Source organism: Cupressus sempervirens, chromosome 3, assembly GCF_028749045.1.
Source record: "Cupressus sempervirens isolate cs-2001-9-10 chromosome 3, ASM2874904v1, whole genome shotgun sequence".
Taxonomy (NCBI): Eukaryota; Viridiplantae; Streptophyta; class Pinopsida; order Cupressales; family Cupressaceae; genus Cupressus; species Cupressus sempervirens.
The window spans coordinates 828,263,306-828,277,874 of NC_143120.1; the positions used below are offsets into that span (position 1 = coordinate 828,263,306).

A 14,569-nucleotide genomic window follows, 5' to 3' on the forward strand; every position below is an offset into this window, starting at 1 on the left:
TCCTTCAAGTTTGTCCTCTACTCTTACATTATTTGACATATTGTCTCTTTTAATTATAAAATTAGAATGATAGTCTCTCTACCAACCCGGCTTTGATACCTTAAAAAGTTTAATGGATCTTGGTGGAGACATATCCATTATATATTAGTTTGATTTAATGATTTAATAGACTTCTATATTTTCGATTAAGTGTTTGACTTCTCAATTATATATATGTTCTTAATGCAATAATATTTTTTCTGGTCTAAGATATTTATGCCACTTTGATTGATATGATCTATAGATACAAATGAGACTAATATATATACCTATTGAAACACAACCAAGTAAGGTTATGATCCTACGAGATTATGTCCCAACAGATATACGTGTTAGTGTCTTTTCTTAACAACTATTATATTATTAAAGAGACCTAATGACTAATCGTATTACATACCCGCAAATACCTGATGACAAGAGATGTCTCCCATTTCATTAATCAGAGTAACTAGAAGTTAAAGAAAGATATGTATTATAATTGATGGTAATTATAAGTGATATAATATCATTGTATACTATCAGCGGTGAAACATTTGTATGAGACAATCTATATCTTCAATACTTGAACGTGTAAGATTATATTAAGAATGAGAATATATGCAGTATTTAATGTTTGAATACACTTACTGCTAATATTCTTAACAATAAGTACATAAGGATACATATTCCTACTTACAAAAAATTAAAACTTAATGTTCAAGACACAAATTCTAAGAATTTGGAGTTCCAAAAAAAGAACTTATTGTTGGATGATAGCTATATAAAGAATATTTCTAAGAAATTGATCTATAAAAACTTTAAATTAATTAGGTATTAAAAATTAAACTAACACAAATAAGTAAAACATAAAATATGAAAAGGTTTAGAATCGTTACACCTTCATGAAGAAATTTATTTTTTCTATTTCAATTCATTCTTACACTTAGAAGAATGCTATTCATTTACAAACTAATTTTCTTTCTTTATATAGTAGTACAAATAAAAATAATGAAGAAATAAATATTATATATTCTATCTCAATTCATGCTTACTCTCGGAAGAATGATATTCATCTCCAAATTAATTTGCTCTCTCTACATAGTAGTACAATTAAAACTAACAAAAAGATAAATATGAAACATTATTCTTTTACACCAAATGTTTCATCTATATGATTAGTAAAGTCCCATTTTTAGGTTAGAAACCAAATAAGTGGTCGTAAGGAAAGGCTTGGAACACAAGAAAGAAAGCATAGACACATTTATGATTGAACAAATTTAAAAGGACAAACAGTGTGGAGTGTCCCTTAGTTCAATCTTTAAAATAATGTCTAAATTTATAAATATCACATATTAAGGCTTGATTTCTAGGTTAAAAGTGTTAAATAATAAGCTTAATTTTCATTAATGTGTGATGTTTAAGGATGACTCAAAATACATGGTTTAAAGATAACTATCCTACAAATTATGAAAATTTACCACAACAGTTTAGTTGTGCTTGTGTTTTCTTAAAGAAATCTAAAACACATTCACTAAGAAAATTGGATAGTTGTATATATGTTTAAGGTAAGCTTACAGATAAAAAGCAAAAGTGTCTTTGCACTTTTTATCCATTGAGAATAGAAGAGAGGAGATTACTTGGAGTTGGGTTAAAGTGTACCACAATTGTAATGAGCTTAGCTTGAATTAAGATGTAATGGATATCCAAGCTTCAATTCATAATCAAACAGAGTTATCAATTGATTTTTCAAAGAAAGTAGTTGAAGTAACTGTAGAGAAAAATTTTGTATTTTCACCATTGAGCATATATGTGGCATTAAGTTTTGCTATAGGTGGAGTGAAGGACACAACACTAGACCAGTTTTGTACTTGTCTCAAACTCAAAGAAGCCATAATATTTGTTAGAGATAGTTAAGATTGTCTAAAAATAAAAAAATATTTCTAGAATCTTCCTATAGCTATTTTTGAAATAAAAGCATTTAAAGAAGAGAGCTGTTGTAAAAATATGTTTCTAGATTTTAGAGTCTTCTAGCAAGCAAGAAGCCTCTAGGCTTCAAAGTTGTAATAGCTATATATATGTGTGTTGAGAACAGTTGATGTACACAATTTTGATTGAATTATATATATATATATATATATATATATATATATATATATATATATATATATATATATATATATATAAAACTCTATTTTGCCCTATTTTATATTTATTTATTACTGCTATTTTTTTTGGGATTATTTTTACATGGTATTAGAGCTAGGTTTAGCCAAGTTCAGTTGGAGATTCATCTAGAAGTTCAGCTAGAAATATTGCTAGAGGGTTTTGATGCAAGAAAATATATTTCTAAAAATGTTTTGTTTGCAGGGCTAATATATTTTTGGAGTGATATTTGGTTGCATGGCTGTTACGTTGCTAGATTTTTTTGAAAGCTTTTTTTTTTGCTAACATGGGTTCTTCAAATGAAGTTTTTCCTATCTTTGATAGAAGTGGTTTTGTAGATTGGAAGATTGAAGTCAAGAATTCTCTATGAGAGAAGGCTTTATGGAGGATAGTAAATAAATAAATTAGGGAACCTCAACAAAATGATAGAGAAAAGGAGTTGTGGAAATGCAAGTTGGAGCAAGCTAGAGGTATTATTGGTAAAGCTTTGAGCCCCAATCTAAATAGAAGATTTGTTGATATTGATAATCCAATAGAGCTATGGGAGACTTTAGAAAAAGATTATAAAGATGCAGACATTGCTAGCATGTTTAGTATAAAAGAAAAATTGACGAATTTAGATCTATCTGATTTTGTAAAAATGTCTGATTACTTCAATGAAGTTACCTTTTTAAGTGCTCAACTAAAAAAAAAAGGAGTGTAATATGCAAAAAAATATTTTTAGTTGATTGCAATGGTTGAAAGTAAGCTTCCCCAACCATATAATGTATTTAATGAATCAAGGAAAAGGGTTCTTCCACTAAATCCCAATACCCCCCAGTGAACTTTTGATCAATTTTGCAAATCTATTTTAAATGAAAAAGTGTAGCTTATTAAAGAAGGGCATATTAAGAAGAATCATGCATATACAACCAAAAGTAAATTTTTCAGAAATAATGGAAAAAAGAATTGGAAAGGAAATAATAAATTTTGAAATAATGAAGGTTCTAACCATTTTTCTAGAAATGATGGTGTAGAAAAGAAAGCTGGAAGAAAGCCCATTATTTGCAGGTATTGTGGGGGTGAGAATCACATGGAGAAATTTTGTTTGAAGAAGAGGGAAAATGAAAGTCATCAATTTAAGCCCAAGCAAGAAAGGTTTAAGAATGGAAAGAAGGATAAACATAGTTTTGTAGCTATCTTTTTAAAAGGCAAGAAAAATCAATTGAGGAGGTAATTGCTACACCCAAGAGTAAATCTAGTGTTAAGGAGGGATAATTTGATTTAGATTCTAATAAAGAATAGATTTTAGATTCCAGGGCATCATCTCACATGACTGGGGATAAATCTTTGTTTATTGATTTTGATGAAGGGAAGAATTCAAATCAAGAAATTTCTATTGGCAATAAAATGAAACTTCTAGTTTTAGGAACATGAATTGTTAATGTAACAAATGAATCTTTGAAAAATGTTTTATCGGTTGAAGGATTGGAAGTGAATATTATTTCAGTATACAAAATAGTTCAAGTTGGATATGAGTTTTTTGTCAATGCTGATCAAGTTATTGTTAGAGATAGAAAAGACCCAAGCAATCTAATTGCTATTGGTAGAGTTGATCATGAAAAGAATCTATTTAAATTTGTGGGGTTTGTTGATGATAAATATATAGTCTCTCATGCTTTTATTGTTTAGACTGATTATATGTCACAACTTTGACATGCTAGACTTGGAAATTTAAATTATAAAAAATTACAAGATATGGTTAGAATGGATATGGATAGAGGATTAACAAAAATTTCAGCTTGTGAAGGTGTGTGTGAAGGTTGTGTGTTAGGGAAACATCATTGAGATCCTTTTGATTTAGGTAAAGCATGGAGAGCTAAGCATCCATTGCAACTCATTCATAGTAATTTATGTGAACCAGGATATCCTTCACTTTCAAGTGCCAGGTACCTTCTAACTTTTTATTGATAATTACAACAGGAGAGTATGGGTTTATTTTCTTGAAAGGAAAAAAGAAGTCTTTGAAGTGTTTCAAAATTTTAAGCCATTAGTTGAAAATCAAAGTGGCAAAACAATTAAATTTTTAAGGACAGATAATGGGGGTGATTATTGCAATTATGCATTTGAGTCATTTTGTGAAAATTATGGTATTAAGGTGCAAAGAATAGTTCCTTATACTCTCAACAAAATGGGGTGGCTGAATGAATGAATATAACTCTTTTTAAAATGGCTTGTTGTATGTTGTATTTTTAAAGTTTGCATAATAAATTCTAGGGTTTGGTTGTTTCTTGTGCTACACATATTATAAATAGAATCCCCACCAAAGCATGGAGTGGTAAGAAACCTCACATTGGATATTTTAAAGTATTTGGGTGTATTGCTTGGGCACACATTCCTGATACAAAAAGGGAAAAGTTAGAACCAAAGAATCATAAGTGTTTTTTTATGGGTTATAGTGAAGAATTGAAGAATCAAAGGCTTATAATTTATATGATTTGACAACAAACAAGGTCTTTGTTAGTTGAGATGTGAAGTTTGATGAGCATTCACAACTTACAACCACTCCTTCTTGCTCTACGACAACAAATGCTTCTCTCTTTTTAAATATTTTAGAAAGAAATGGAGACGACATTGATGAGGATGAGTTGTGCACTTCTACAAATGATGAAAATACTAGTGAAAATGAAACAACTAATGCTTGTAACTAGACTTTTTTGTAGGTAGTGATGATGAAGAAGATGACTTTTTAGCTAGAAAAACAACAAGGAGTGTTGAAGAAATATATAGGCAAGGCTCAAAGATTCAAGAGAGGAATGGTAGTGCTCTCATGATCAAAGTATTACAAGTAAATGACCCAAGATCATATGAGAAAGCTAGAAGGAAGAAAGAATGGGCGTAAGCTATAGAAGAAGAATATAATGCTTTGGTGAAACATAAAACTTGGGAACTTGTGACACTTCTCAAAGGTAAGAATGTCATTGGTTGCAAATGGATTTATAAAAGAAAATTTAAATTAGATGGTGCTATATAAAAATTTAAAGCTAGATTGGTTGATAAGGGATTTAATCAAAAAGAGGGTGTTGATTATGAAGACACTTTTGCTCCTGTCATTCAAATGAATATAGTTAAAATTATTCTTTCTTTGGCTACAAGTCTTGGGTGGCATATTCATCAAATGGATGTAGAAAAAATCTTTTTTAAATGAAGATTTATATGAAGAAATATATATGGATTAGCCACCAGGTTTTGTAGATCAGCAACATCCTAATCTTGTTTGTAGATTAAAGAAGTCACTTGATGGGCTTAAACAAGCACCAAGAGCATGAAATGAGAAGATTTAAAGTTATTTTCAGCTTCATGGGTTTCAAAAATGAAAATCAGATCCAAATCTTTATGTGAAGAGAGAGCAAAATGAAATTATTCTTGTTGCAGTTTACGTGGATGATTTACTCACAGCTAGACCAAATATTGGGGTAATTAATGATTTGAAATCAGATCTTAAAGGGGCATTTCATATGAGTGATTTGGGTGAACTAAATTATTTTTTTGGCTTGCAAATTAGTAGAATTCATGATGGGTTATTTATCTCTCAAGCAAAATATGCTTTGGATCTTTTAAAAAATTTTAACATGCTTGAATGTAAGCCAACCCCTACTCCTTTTCATTCTGGAATTAAGCTTACTAAAGAATGTATTTCCAAGAAGGTAAATGCTACTTTATATAGATAGCTTGTTGGTAGCCTGGTTTATCTAACACATTTTAGACTAGACATTTGTTTTGTAGTCGATTTGGTATCTAGATTTAGGTAGGAACCAAAAGAAACTCATTGGTTGGTTGCCAAAAGGATTTTATGATACATTCATGGAACCATTTACTATGGCATACATTATAGTTACAAGTCCTCAGTTTCTTTGCTTGGTTTTACTGATTCAGACTGGGGAGGCGATATAGATGATAGGAAATCTACTAGTGGTTATATTTTTCAGCTTGGGTCCTGTCCAATTACATGAAGCAACAAAAAATAAACTACTACATCATTGTCCTCATGTGAAGCAGAATATAGAGCAACAAAAGAAGCTAGAAATGAAGCAGCTTGGATTCACAACCTTTTATTTGAGCTTGGTTTTGCACAGAGTTCAGCTACTCCTTTGCATTGTGATAATCAAAGTGCAATCCAAGTTGCAAATAATCATGTTTTTCATGCTAAAACAAAACACATTGAGATTGATGGTCACTAAATTCAGGATCTTGTTCAAGCAAATTTTGTTAATCTCCAATTTTGTCCATGTGAAGACCAAGCAACAAACATATTTACTAAGAGTATACTTGAGGCCAGATTTCTGAAACTATGGGGCATGCTAGGCATGATTGAGGTGGACATTAAGGGGGGATAGTCATATAATGTTCTCCTTTATTTTGATTTTTCTAGCCAATCTTAAGGGAGGATGTTAGAGATAGTTAAGATTGTGTAAAAATAAAAGAATATTTCTAGAATCTTCCTGTAGCTGTTTTTGAAATAAAAATATTTTTAAAAAAGAGCTGTTGTAAAAAGATGTTTCCAGATGTTAGAGTTTTCTAGAAAGCAAGAAGCCTCTAGGCTTCAAAGTTGTAATAGCTATATATATATGTGTTGAAAACAGCTGCTGTACACAGTTTTTATTAAATTAAATATATATATTTTTAACTCTTTTTGCCCTGTTTTTTATTTATTTATTACTGCTGTTATTTTGTTGGAACTGTTTTTACAATATTTCTTCTTACCTCATCAATGTAGTCTTGGCAGATGGAATTGATAGGGGAGGTCCCCTTCTCACGTTTGTGAATGGAGTATGGGTGTAACACACCATCAATTTGAAACACAATCTGAAAGATTTTGCGGAGAATCGACATAATGCTAAAGCTAGTTCAGTAGATTTTATCAACAAGGTATATGTCTTTCGTTATTCGTCACTTGTGTGCTTTCTTTTGCCTTAGTCTAATCTGCATTTGGAATGTTTTCGAATCATCAATTTTCTATATATCTTTTTCAGTGGATAAATTTTTTTTGAAAAAAACTTGAAACCCTATGCATGTTATTATCATGGCGTTGACAATCGCTAAATAATCATTAACAGTCCAGAGTCTAATATATTGTTGCTTCAAAAATTCTGAGAGCTTCTAGTTTATATATTTTTGTTTCACCCTTGAAAGAAAAGGTTTGACACCATTCGCCATTAATTCAGTCCATAGAGGCTAATAATTAGACACACCTTTTAGTGATTAATAACATACATCCACCTGATATCTTGCCTTTCTGTGGACTTTTTTCAGCGCTATGAAGTTACAATGGAGGTGAATAAATGGGCAGCCGATGAGAGTAAGGGGAAGATAGAAGAGCTTCTTTCACCTGATTCTATAGATGGCGATACCAGGCTATTTTGGCAAACGCCTTGTATTTCAAGGGCGCATGGCAGAAACAATTTGACGCCTCTGCAACAAAAAAAGGTACATTTAATTTGCTGAATGGGCAGAGTGTGGAAACACCGATGATGACTATTAGAAAGAAACAATCTATTAAAATAGTTGACGGCTTCAAAATCCTATGCCTCTTCTATTTTCAGGGAAAGGACAACCGTGTAGAATTTTCTACTCATGCTAAATCTGAAATTTAACGAACAATCTTGTTGAAAGATAAAAGCAAAAAGTTACAGAAATAGAGGAAGAATAGAACTGGTTACTAATGAAATTCTATTATTCATTCATTGTGTATCAATTACAAAACATGAGCATTTATGCAAAACCAATCACTCCATAGAATAGGGAATCATGGTGAAATACCTAGCAATAAGTGACACATGTAAGTTTTATCCCCAGTTAAGAGAATGCAGCATTTAAATAGTCCAGTTGCACCATCCAAACTAGAAGTAAACTAGAGTTAGCTTGAATTAATCGCCAACAGTAATGAACTGTTAATTTGAATTAATCACCAACAAACCAGTCCTCCTCCATGTATGTTATATTGCCAATGTGAAAAGTCAAACTATTGCAGTCACTGATTATTAATCTCCTATCACAAATGATTATTAAACTGCTGAAAACAAATTCCCAGCTAATATCGAAAAATAACACAACTGCAACTTCACTTATAAAATACGGAAAGAAATGCGCAACACAATGAACACAATATTTTCGGACAAATTGTCCCTGGAAAAAAACCCCTAAGGAAAAACCAGTTCTACAGATGAGGAATTATATTAAACTTCAGCAAATCAAGAGATACCAAATTCCTTGCCTCTCACTGGCAGAATTCCGACAACCTCCTAATTTCTCTCGCTGGTATTCCCCACTGCTATCCCCACGCTAACACTGCACCCTTGCTAACACTACAAGACTGTTTGCTAACACTGCAAACTGCTTCACAAAAGCTTCTTCCTGTGCCCTTGCTAACACTACAAGACTGTTTGCTAACACTGCAAATTGCTTCACAAAAGCTTCTTTTTGTGCCCTTGCTAACACTGCAAGATTGTTTGCTAACAGTGCAAACTGCTTCACCAAAGCTTCTTTTTCCTGTGCCCTTGCTAACACTGCAAGACTGTTTGCTAACACTGCAAACTGTTTCACCAAAGCTTCTCCACAAAAGCTTCTTTTTTTTTTTATCCAAATGACCCAATGACCCCTTTCTATACTACTCCTGTTGGTAAACCAACGACCGAGATTAAATCTAACCACGGCTGAGATTAAGACAACTCGACAGCCAATAATAGAATTGGTTGCAAAGTGTCCAAAAGGAATCACTAAAATTAGTAAATAATAACCGTTTACTAATTTTTGGCAAGTGGACAAACAATTGTCCAAACCACCCATAAATACAACCGCTATTCATAGATAATAACGAACAGCTATCCAAGCTACCCATAAATAGTGCTACTATTTTCGGGTCAGAAATAACAGCTGTCCAACTAACAATAATTAACACTCCCTCTTAGCGAGGAAGTTGTTCTGCATGACACCCATCTTATCTCTGAAGAAGATAAATTTGGCCTTTCCCAAAGCTTTCTTCAGAATGTCTGCTACCTGCTCATCTGTAGGTATGTATTGTAGTCGAACAACTTTCTTCAATCTGCACACGTGGGTCTCTTTGCTGTGCGCTACAAAGCCTTCTGGTTGTTCTATGTATACCTCCTCCTTCAACTCACCATTGAGGAATGTTGTCTTGACATCCATTTGATGGATCTGCCATCCCATCTGTGCTGCAAGTGAGATTACAGCTCGTATAGAAGTATACCTGGCAATTGGAGCAAATGTCTCCTCATAGTCTATTCCCTCCTTCTGAGAGAACCCCTTTGCCACAAACCTAGCCTTGTATTTCTCGATGCTACCATCTGCACCATGCTTTATCTTATAGATCCAGCGTGATCCAACTACAACCCTATCTGTTGGTCTAGGTACTACCTCCCACACATCATTCTGCATTATTGAAGAATATTCCTCAACCATAGCATCTCGCCATACCTGATGTTCTGCAGCTTCCTAATAGCTAGAAGGCTCACTATCTACCAACTGACTAACTAATGCCACATAGTCATTGAACTTGGTTGGTTGTCTTCGTTGTCTAGTACTCTTCCTAGGAGCTCCCACAAACTCCTGAGTATCCCTTTGTGTATCTGGAACCACATGGTTCCTGCTGCCAACTGTAGAGGATGAAATGTCAACCTCTAAGTCTTCCAGATGCATTTCCTGTTGCACCTGTTGTTCCATACTCTGTGAATCTTCACTAACTGAGTCTACACTCGTACTGGTAACTGTACTTGAGCTTTGATGCCCTTGACTTGGTCTTGGAGCTTTTGTTGGCTGCTCACTCTGATCATCTGCTGGCAAATCTCTAGATCTCTTGAATGCCTTGTCCTCCATGAACTTGACATCCCATCTAACAATAACTCTTTTAGTCCCCGGAATGAAAATCTTGTATGCCTTTGAGGTCTCACTGTACTCAACAAAGTACCCCCTCTCTGCAGTCTGATCTAACTTTGTACGTGTATCTCCAGGAATATGACAATATGCCAAAATCTCGAATATCCTGAAGTGACTAACATCTGGCTTCTTCCCTGTGAAAGCCTCCTCTGGTGTCATCTTCCCTAGCACCTTGTGTGGAACTCTATTCTGAATGTAGACTGCTGTATTAAACGCCTCTGCCCATAAGTAACGGGGCATGTCCTGGTCATGTAGCATAGCTCTTGCTGCCTCCGATATAGAACGGTTCTTCCTCTCAGCAACTCCATTCTGTTGTGGATTGTAAGGAATAGTCCATTCTCTCTTGATTCCTTCTCTGGTGCAGAACTCCTCGAAGATATTTCCTTTGTACTCGCCTCCATTGTCTGACCGAAGAACCTTTATCTTCTTTCCTGTCAAGTTCTCCACAAGAGCCTTGAACTCTTGGAATCGACTGAAAACCTCATCTTTAGTCTTCAAGAAGTATATCCAGGTCTTTCTAGAGAAGTCATCAATAAAAGTAACATAGTACTCATATCCTTTGAGAGATTTCGTTGACATTGGTCCACAAACATCTGAATGTACTAGATCAAGAACACCCTTAGATCTGGTGTCACTCCTTGGAAAAGATGCTTTCGCAAACTTCCCCAACACACATCCCTTACATACATCGTCATGCTCTATGCTCACCTCTGGAACACCTGTCACGGTCTCACGAAGCAATCTAAGTGCTCCATGATGAATATGGCCCAACCTCCTATGCCATAGCTCTCCAAGATCTCTAGGATTATTGTTTCTCATAAGTGCCTTAGGAGTATCAAACTGCAATCTATAAAGGCGACCACTCCTAACTCCAATAGTTATGGGTGATTTCCAATCCTTGTGCTTAATCAACACATGTGTCCCTCTAAAGAGTACATTATACCCCATATCTTGAAGAACAAATACAGAAATCAAATTCATACCTAAGCCCGGCACATATAACACATCATGAAGAGGAATTATCTTTCTATTCTCCCTCTGAAACTGAACAGTCCCTTTCCCAACAGGGTTGAGTTTGAACAAGTTTCTCATAGAAATCTGGATGTTGGTGTCCTCCTCCTTGTAACTGGAGAAGTACTCTCTAACTCCTGTCATATGAAATGATGCCCCACTATCTATATACCAAACACACTATGAGGTTGAGCTAACCATACAAGCTATGAGTGCAAACTCATCTTCCATTCTACTGGAGAGTTCTTATGCACTTGCTGAAGCTGCCACCTGCTTCTTACCCTTTTTTCTCTCTGGGCAATCACTGACATAGTGGCCAAACTCGTGACATCCAAAGCACTTGACCTTAGAAAGGTCCTTCTTCTTCTTTTCACTTTGTGAATTTGATCCTTTGCTAGATCCCTTCTTTTCTTTCCCTTTACCCGCTAGGGCAACGTTCTCTTGTTCCACCTCATTTTTCTGACTCTTGTTGGCCCCATTGACAAGACTTAGTCTAAACTCCTCCTGAGTGAAATCAGTCCATAGTCGATCCCAACTCGGTAAAGTATCTTGTCCACTGACAACTTGAACAAAGACACTCCATTGTTTAGTAAACCCATTTAGGGCTATTCTCACTAGCTCATCATCACTAGGGCTATCTCCAATAGCTGCTAACTCATCCTTGACAAGTCTGAGCCTGGTGAGGTAACTTGTGACATCTTCTCTCTGATTGATCTGGGTATTCTTTAGCTTCTCTCTAAGAATCAACTTCCTGTTAGTGGTAGCATTCTGGTATAGATTTAGAATGGCATCCCACATCTTCTTTGCTATATCTAGCTCCGAGATATGTGGAACAATATGATCCTTGACACCATCAAGGATAATCCTCCTCGCTTCGGCATCGTCCTTCCTATATGCTGCAAGCTGTGTTGCATCTGTTGGTACAGGTACACCACTGGTAGCATAATCCTTGGTACCATTCTCTTCCAACAATAAAGAAATTTTGGCCTTCCAGACACCAAAATTTGAGGCACCATCTAATCTATCCTGATCTCTCAAACCAGCTGAAGCCATCTCAAGAGTTTAAAGCAATAATAAATCTAAAAAGATCAAAATTTCTTTCCTAGGGCAAAACTCTTCTACCCTTAACAAAGCTCTGATACCATGTGAAAAATTAAACTATTGCAGTCACTGATTATTAATCTCCTATCACAAATGATTATTAAACTGCTGAAAACAAATTCTAGCTAATATCGAAAAATAACACAACTGCAACTTCACTTATAAAATACGGAAAGAAATGCGCAACAAAATGAACACAATATTTTCGGACAAATTGTCCCTAGAAAAAAACCCCTAAGGGAAAACCAGTTCTACAGATGAGGAATTATATTAAACTTCAGCAAATCAAGAGATACAAAATTCCTTGCCTCTCACTAGTAGAATTCCGACAACCTCCTAATTTCTCCCGCTGATATTCCCCACTGCTATCCCCATGCTAACACTGCGCCCTTGCTAACACTGCAAGACTATTTGCTAACACTACAAACTGCTTCACAAAAGCTTCTTCCTGTGACCTTGCTAACACTGCAAGACTGTTTGCTAACACTGCAAACTGCTTCACAAAAGCTTCTTTCTGTGCCCTTGCTAACACTGCAAGATTGTTTGCTAACACTGCAAACTGCTTCACCAAAGCTTCTTTTTCCTGTGCCCTTGCTAACACTGCAAGACTGTTTGCTAACACTACAAACTGCTTCACCAAAGCTTCTCCACAAAAGCTTCTTCTTTTTTTTATCCAAATGACCCAATGACCCCTTTCTATACTACTCCTGTTGGTAAACCAACGACCGAGATTAAATCTAACCACGGCTGAGATTAAGACAACTCGACAACCAATAATAGAATTGGTTGCAAAGTGTCCAAAAAGAATCACTAAAATTAGTAAATAATAACCGTTTACTAATTTTTGGCAAGTGGACAAACAGCTGTCCAAACCACCCATAAATACAACCGCTATTCATAGATAAGAACGAACAGCTGTCCAAGCTACCCATAAATAGTGCTGCTATTTCCGAGTCAGAAATAACAGCTGTCCAACTAACAATAATTAACAGCCAAATGATATCAATGGCGTACGCGAACTGGAGAGAGGTTGATCTTAATTTTGTTGAGCACCATCTGTGCCGGGGAAGTAAGGTAAAAGTAGGCTCTTTTCAGCTGCCTCGCTTCAAGGTATCATCTAGTGTTAATGCAACTAAGATTTTGAAAACGATGGGATTAGTCTCACCTTTTAACGAGCATGCTAATTTCAAAGACATGGTTGAGTTTTATGAGGGCGGGCTTCTCTACATTTCAGATGTTCTGCACAAATCGTTTGTGGAAGTTAACGAGGTGGGTGCAGAAGCAACAGCCATCAGTGTAGTCAAAATTAAGCTTAAATTCGCACGCATGTACCCAATTGAAGACTTCATAGCTGATCATCCATTCATGTTTGTGATCAAGGAATATAAAAGTGGAGTACTCATCGTCTTTGTTGGACACATACTGAATCCATTAGAAAGTTGATTTTTATCTTTGTAGAATTTGGACAACAAATATAAGTATGAACAATAACAATACTTAAGTGATTAGATTATTGCACGTCTGCATTCACGCAGTAAGGGGCACGATGCATGCAGACGGATAAGCACGTAATAGTCGACAGAGCCACGCCGCCTCTTTGCCTTCCTGGCTTTCTCTTTGCTTGTTAAGCCCCCATTCTTTTCCAGAGATCTATAACGGAGTGGAGTAGATGTGGCCTATTGATTAGCCATCTGTGTGTTCTGATGCACTATTTGTTGATTAACGTGTTTTTCCGGTTCATTCGATCTCTGTTTGTGGGACAGCTTTATAACCCACCCAGTGCATAGCAGCTGCATGAAGCATCATACATACGCACGCGCTGAGGGCGATGGTTCTGCGCCATGGGAAACAAATAGGACATGGGAAGGAGTCAGCACGCCAAGAACAATCTGCGGGTTGTTCCCCTGTTAATTTTTTTCAGCTGGTGTACTTGTGAAACTTAATGTGCCTTTGAGTTGGCTCTTGTATAACCTATCAGGGCAGTACATGCACACACATGGTAAAAAGTGTTCTACTCTTTGATAGGATGCTAAGTTTTAGTGAATCCTTGTTTTAAATCAGGTACACTTTTTCATCGATATATGCTGTTTCCCTTTGCAAATGATTGCAATTTCGGCATAACGAAATTGGTGGTTACACTTATAATGGTATGAAATATAAGTGTTTTTACACTTAAAATTTTTCATTGTTAAAGCTAATAAATTTGAATTGATCTACAATATAAAAGCATATTAATCAATAAAAATGTTATTCTGTTTGTCATTCTGAAATAGTTATTCTACAATAGAAAATGGGGGTAGATATTCATATTCTCTATTTGGTTTAGCCAGAATTTGATGGGGAA

The 14,569-nt window shown here is 35.1% G+C and overlaps 1 pseudogene; it reads left to right on the top strand.

The window, feature by feature from the left end:
• The first annotated feature begins 1,713 nt into the window (after positions 1-1,713).
• Positions 1,714-13,668, top strand: LOC149569352 (serpin-ZX-like; annotated as a pseudogene).
• The last annotated feature ends 901 nt before the right edge of the window (positions 13,669-14,569 follow it).